Below are 7029 nucleotides of genomic sequence, written 5' to 3'. Positions count from 1 at the left end.
AATTATTAAATTAATATTGTAAAGTGTATTTTTTATCATATATTTTTAAAATGGGACAAAACAATATAAAAAATATTGTCATAAAAAAATATACTCAACATCATTTGAGAAAATTAAGAAATTCTATTCTCTTAAAAGCCATAACTGATAACACAGCCAAAAATATAGACTAAAGTAAACTATTCCAATATTTTCTTCTGCTCTCAGTCATGGTGTTCCTTATATGGTCTCAATGAATCATTTTCAAAACTTAGATGAAAGTTTGATGTTGACAATTAACGCTGGGGAATGTCAAATAAATATAATATAAGGGTTTATTAGCTAACATGTTAAGAAACAGCAGGTTAATTTAATTATTAAATGATGACATTGCTCCCTCATAGTTTAATTCTCAAATGGGGTTGGAGTTGGCGTAGCGGGATGCGAGCCGGTAAAGCAATGAAAGAAGCAGAAAATTGAAAGAGAGATTGAGGGACGCTGAAAAAGAGAAGAGGACAGGAGATGCTAAAAGAGTTTGAAATTTAAAGGAGAGTAGTTAAAAATTTATTTATAGTTTGTGATGGTTCGAATTTCGAAATATAATACTATTCCAAGAATATGTCATTTTACAACTTAATAATCCGAAATATGTAAGTGATTTTTATTTACCTAATGAGACAGATCAGAGGTAAAGGCATAGAGTCATCAAGGAAGGAATAGGTGGCAGTGATGTTCTTGATGGATAACAAAAGTAGAAAAATATAAGAATAGGATTGGAAATATAAAAAGAAAAAATTGATAAAATTGTAAAAAAAAACAAATAGTATTTTATGCCTAAAATTTATGTCCCAACTTGAATAAAAGACATTGAAAACATATATTGTGTTTTTGTTATCACCGTATAAAATTCATGTTTCTACATACGAACACCATGTGTACAACTCTTTTCATATCTCCTATATACATAGACACCAATCAAATACTAGAAGATAATATTTTAAACAAAAGAAAAAATCTAAATATAATGACAACCAACTTAACGACAAAATAAATTAATCCAATATCAATTAACTAGAAATTAATTTATGGATGGATTAAAAAATGGTGATATGCTGGTATGTTGGTGCATAACGTGTTATGCACAAATGTGAAGCTACCATGATCAGACCTACAAAACGCGAGCTACGTTTTGTGAGAAACAAAAAACAAAATAATTATCCAATGGAAAAACGCAGGCTGCATACGTTTGTCACGGAGAGAGAACCAAATCACAAAACATGTTCTTTGTCCCCTGCATGTATTAGTGTCAATATGCTTGGCTCTATAGGGCTTTAGTCCTACTTTATAGGGCCAAAAGAACAAAAGGCCCTATACTCAATAAGGCCAAATTTTCAAAAAATTTTGCAGGGCCAAAAGCTCTCATGGACCAAATATTATAGGGCTAGTCCATGGATAATCCTCTTTTTTTTGTTGCTTTTTCAATCTCTATTTCAACAATCTCTATCATATTTAAACAATCAAAACTCCATTAACCAGGTCCACAAAATAAACTCTATTTACAAAGTCAAAAAATAAAATAATATTCCAAATCAAATTTTCTAAGTACTCAAACTTTTACTAAATTAGTTTATTCTTGAAAAACTAAAATGATATTCCAAATCAAGTTTTCCAAACAATCAAAATTTTTACTAAACCGGTTTATTCTAATTTTCTATTATATTGACAAAGATGGCCTAAAATATCGGGTACAAAATGCTACTCTAAACTGAACTATATCACCTAAACGATGAAACATACTTAACTAAATCAAGACTTCGATAGCCTCAATGGTTATTTTGAAAAATCAGACTTCAATTCAGAGCCAAGGGTCACCGTTGAGACTTGAGATATATCAAAAGACAACCATGATATAATATAAATAAATAAACTATATACATACATAGCCACATCCTATTACAAGTTTACAACATAATAATAATCCAACTCTGAAGAAAAGGAACGAAGATAGAAACAATAAGTTTAGTAAGCATGCTCTTGGTACTAGGCATGATAGGTGATGACTTTTCAATGGATTACCTAGAAGGTCAGAACACTGCATGAACAAGTGTTGGGGTTGAGCCATTAAAGTGAAACATGCAGCTAGTAGGAGTTGCTCAAAGATTCTTAAGATACCCAGAAGAAGAAGCTAAAAAGAGAGAAACTCAAAAGCTAACAAGTTGGATGAAGAAGACGACGTTAGCGTAAGAAAATTGATGGAATACATGTGGAAATGGCACTGATTCACCAAAATGAATGCTTTTTTTCTTTGCAAAATGAAAACAAGAAGCAATAGAAGAGTAGAAAACTGAAATTGCAGATAAGAAAGAAAGAGAAGGAGAGAAGAAGAAGAAGAAAAAATTTACAGAACGACGAGAACGAGCTACAGAGCAATGATGTTCAATCTGAGAAGCGAGAAGCGAGTTCTGCTCTGCACGGCGGCATCGAGAGGAGAAGAGTAGAAGACAGAGACATGTTTGGGGTTTTTAGAGCTTTTAGGGCCAGCCCTATTTCAATTTTTTTTTTTGGGGCTTCATTAGGGCTAAGGCCTTGTAAGATGTATTTTTGTAATTTTAGAGCTGTGGACTAAAATTAAATTGAAGGGTTTAGGGCCAGCCCTAGGGTCTTGGGTTATATTGACACCGTTACCTGCATGTAGACATGTTTAGCAGGTTGACCACCTTGGAGAGCACCAAACGTAGGTTGCGATTGGCAGGTAAAAGAGACAAATCGCAGGTTGCAATTGTTAGCCACACTTGCTGTATGGATGACACGTGTGCATAAAAAATGGCTGAAGCAGTCTTTATAAACAAAACGCAGACTGGGCTGGGAGTGGAAAAAAACGTTTTCACTTCGTTGAGGGTGGTTTAGAGACTTACAGTGCAGTAGGTTTTGGTGAGGGAGAAAGAAAAAGAAAACGGTGAAGGGTTAGGGTTTGAGAGAGGGAGAATAGAAAAAGGAAAAGTATAGGGAAACAACATAAATCATCCAATTTTTTAAACAACTCTATTTAATAATTACTTTTAAATTTTTTAAATTTAAAATTAAAATAATTAAAACCTAATTAAAAAAACCCTAATTACAAACTGTAGAACACAGAAACCTTTCTCCTTCTATCCCTCTCCCACTCCCACTCCCACCCCACAGCCGCATCGTACATACTCTTCTCCGTTGTCATCGTCACCGAACCACCCAGTGCAAATCCCTCTCTGTCCTCCTCAGCCACACCAACCTCTTCTCTCTCCGCAAACCAGACCTTCGCACCAGTTTCTACTTTGTCGCCGCCACAACCCCAGGGCCACCGAACCCTAGCTCCGGCCCCTCTCTCTGTGCCACCCTGTCTCACTCTCCAACATTGAACCAGTAGAACAGCCGAAGCTCCCTGATCTCAGCCAAGCTTCGACGCAACAGAGGACAGCCCCTGTTCCTCCTTCTTCGAGTGAGCTTGAAGACGCACTCTGGCTGTTTCCACCACCGCTGCAACCTCCACCTTTTTCCAAATTTCTTACTCTGTTATTTTGTATAGGTTTTGAACAAACTCAATCTTTTAATTCTTTTATTTCAGTTTAATTTGGTTTAGTTTTTATTAGAATTTCAGTTTTAATTTTCAATAGATTTCATTATTAGTTCAGCTTGGTTTTTTACTTTCTTTTAGTGAAAATAGGGTTTTTGATAGGATTAGCTTAGGTTATTAGGTTTTCAAAAGTGTTTGGATTGAATTTTATTGCTGGAAAAATTACTGTTGAATTCGTTTGAGCTGAAAGCGTTGAAATTGTTGATTTGCTATAACTGTTGCTGGAATTATTTGAAAATAGTTAATTGTATTCATGATTTGCTGTTTTGTGCTGAATTAATGGAGAATTTGCTGTTGAGATTGTGTGAAAATTGTTTGATTGTGTGGAGATTCACTGTTTTACTGTCCATTTTTACGAATATGTTGCTGAAGCTATTGGGTTAATTGTGTTGAGAAATTGCTGACGATTTTGTTGAGAAATTGAAAATATTCTAAGTTTACTGACTGTTTTGTTGAAAAATTGCTGCTGAAAGTGTTTGGAACTATTCTGAGTTTGCTGATTGAATTGATGGAATATGCTGCTGAATTCATTTGAACTGGTTTAATTGACTTTCTATTGAATTAATAGAGGAATTGTTGTTGGCATAGTTTGAATATTGTTGGGTTGTGTAGAGATTTGCTATTTTGCTGGAGTTGTTAAGATTATTTGATCCTGTTAATCCACTATGTTATAGCCGATTTTGCGGAAATATGATTGCTGAATTAATTGGATTATGCTTGAGTATTGCTGTTAATCCACTAGTGATACTCCATCATGCTTTTAGGTTTCTTGGATTTGAATTTCATTTGGTTTGGATTGACTAATTTGTTTGTTGAATTTTGTTTAGGTTCAATTACAATTTCATTTTTGCTGATTCATAGTTGTTGTATATCATTGCTGAAAAGTAATGGGAAGGATGTTGCAGTGAAGATTCTGAAAAGGGACGATGTACAAAGAAAAAATTTCAAATGACTATCAAGCTAGTGAAGAGTCAGATAGATCCATCAGCATAAAAAATATTTAGTGCATCAAAAAGTGTAAAAAATAACGGCCTTGATTCCATTAAATTTGTCATAGCCTCAATGCCAATTCTATTAACAATTTCAAAATGTTTGTTATATTATATTTGGAAGTTGGTATTTCAAATTCCATAAGCAAATCGAATGAAGCTTGTATTCTTGTATGGAATTAATCTTTTCATTATGTTGTTGTTAAAGTAGTTTAGAGAGTTTTTCTTTTTTCACTGTTTTTGTAAGTTACCAAGCTATCATGCAAATAATGATCGCTATTACTTATATGAATACAGGTACATAAACATAATTTTTTCTTCTTCAAAACGATTGGACATTTAAGAAGCAAATACAAATAGATTATATAAGTAATTTTGGATGGTGTATCTTAAACTATTGGACATTTGTATATGAGAACTTCAAAATACAAGATTGATAAAAAAGAATTTTATGATGGAAAACAAGATTGATTATACTACACTCTTAGTGTGATAGCTTCAAAAGTGAAACCAACATGGCATGTTGCTTGGGAAGGTGGTGAAGGAATTTAGAGGTATCCATAACTGTTACACAAGGAAATTTGAAAAATATATAAAGTAACATCTATTTAGTATGAAAAAGGAACATCCTGATGCTTAACAGAAGTAACATCAACTTAGATCTTTGCAAAAATAATCAGGTACCTACATGCAGAAACATGCCGAGTAGGATTTAAAAAGGTCATGTAATTCTTAAAGAAATACAGTCTTCCACATCTACAACACAAGAAAACTCGAAAAATGTATAAAGTAACATCCATTTAGTATGAAAAAGGAACATCCTGATGCTTAACAGAAGTAACATCCACTTAGATCTATACAAAAACAACCAAGTACCTACATGGAGAAACATGCCGAGTAGGATTTAAAAAGAAAAGGCCATACAATTCTTAACAAAATACAAACATCTACAACTACAAAACAAGAAAACTCGAACAATATATAAAGTAACATCCATTTAGTATGCAAAAAGAACATCCTGATGTTTGACAAAAGTAACATCCACTTATCATGAATTTTCTAGGTATCCTTTTTCTTTTGTGGTATGACCTTAAAAACTCCATGTCTTCTGCAATGGATGGCGAAGAAGGAAAAAAGAAAGAGAAGGATAAGTTCCATAGCCGAATCCACATGTGTGTGTGTCTTGATGGTGGCGCGCGATAGTCGGCGGCAAGGCTTTTCAGCAACATAAATCAGGTAATTTTGTAATCTGTGAAGATCTTTGGGTAAGATTTCACACAAGCAGAACTTTCAATACAACTCCACGGAAATATATATAATAACCATACATTGTCGCCATAAAAAATTTACTGAAATCCACCAATTCAAGTAAGGAACAATAGTATTAAAAACAAGAGGCATACACTTTTTGAATGGGATAGAGTTTTAATTTTTTTAGACAAAATCATCCATTATCTAATGACAAGCAATCTCTGTTCGTGCTACAATTTTAAATGCGCATATTCAGAACACCTCTAAATTTAATTAATATTACAACATTCAGCAATTCAGAAAAATTAAACGCCCAAATCACCCTTACAAAACAAAAGGCATGTGAAAAGTGTGCATGCAGAATTCACCAATTTAGAGAACAAACAACAGTACAGAAAACAAACTAAATCATCAATTTTTTGAATCGGAAAGAACAAAATTTTCTTTTAAAAATAAGCTATACAATCTACAATAACAATAACATCCAATCTATAACCGCATCTAATTCAGCATTATTAAACACAAATCAAAGAAAAAAATCTCAATTACTTCTTCCATCCAATATAGGGTTTGAAAAAGAAACAGATATATTCAAACGAGGTAAAAACAGAAACAGGAGACTCACGGTAGGAGGGTGGCGGCGCAGCGGCGGGTAGCACCGCAAGGAGAAAGGTCGGCAACGACGGTGGACACAGATGTCACTCAGAACGCGCGTGGAGGAGCTGACAAAGACGCTGCCCAAAATTGGGTGGAGGCGGCGGGTTGGTCGGCGCGGTGTTGGCGAGGACACAGAGGTCGATCGATGCGGCGGCAGCGACGTTGAACAGAACGGAGCTCGCAAATGGCAGTGGAAGGCTCGGCACTGGTGGCCGTTCCACGTTGGCGGTGACTTCGCCGGCCGATGGCGGCGGCGCAACAGGGATGGCAAGTGAGGGAGGTAGAGAAAAGATTGTGCCGTGAATTTCTGAATGTGAACTTGAAAGGTGAAATATGATGTTAGGGTAACTATTGAGTTTTTTGGGTGTTTCTTTAGTTATTTGGGTTTTTTGTTACTAAGCCCATTTCAGTTGGCTGATAATTGGCAGATATTGAGTTGGTTCCCTAGCAGAATTCATAGAAAAATGGTTCGTGATTTTACTAAACCTGAAAAACACATTATTGAGTATCTGCCTATTTGGATCATCCTCAATGGGTAAGTAT

At 34.7% G+C, this 7029-nt stretch overlaps 2 long non-coding RNA genes across 2 annotated transcripts in view; both read right to left on the bottom strand.

Moving 5' to 3' along the window:
- Positions 1 to 7029, bottom strand: part of LOC110262517 — a 20571-nt gene that overhangs the window by 8287 nt on the left and 5255 nt on the right. The window lies entirely within an intron of this gene.
- LOC110262516 lies at positions 5676 to 6696 on the bottom strand. The gene is made up of 2 exons (XR_002347141.1): positions 6455 to 6696; positions 5676 to 5827 (listed from the first exon to the last, which is right to left on the bottom strand). It is a non-coding gene; the product is annotated as an uncharacterized LOC110262516 (long non-coding RNA).

This window comes from Arachis ipaensis, chromosome B05, assembly GCF_000816755.2.
Source record: "Arachis ipaensis cultivar K30076 chromosome B05, Araip1.1, whole genome shotgun sequence".
Lineage (NCBI taxonomy): Eukaryota > Viridiplantae > Streptophyta > Magnoliopsida > Fabales > Fabaceae > Arachis > Arachis ipaensis.
Note: the sequence above shows the minus strand (reverse complement) of the source record. Positions and strands in the feature narration are given on the sequence as shown.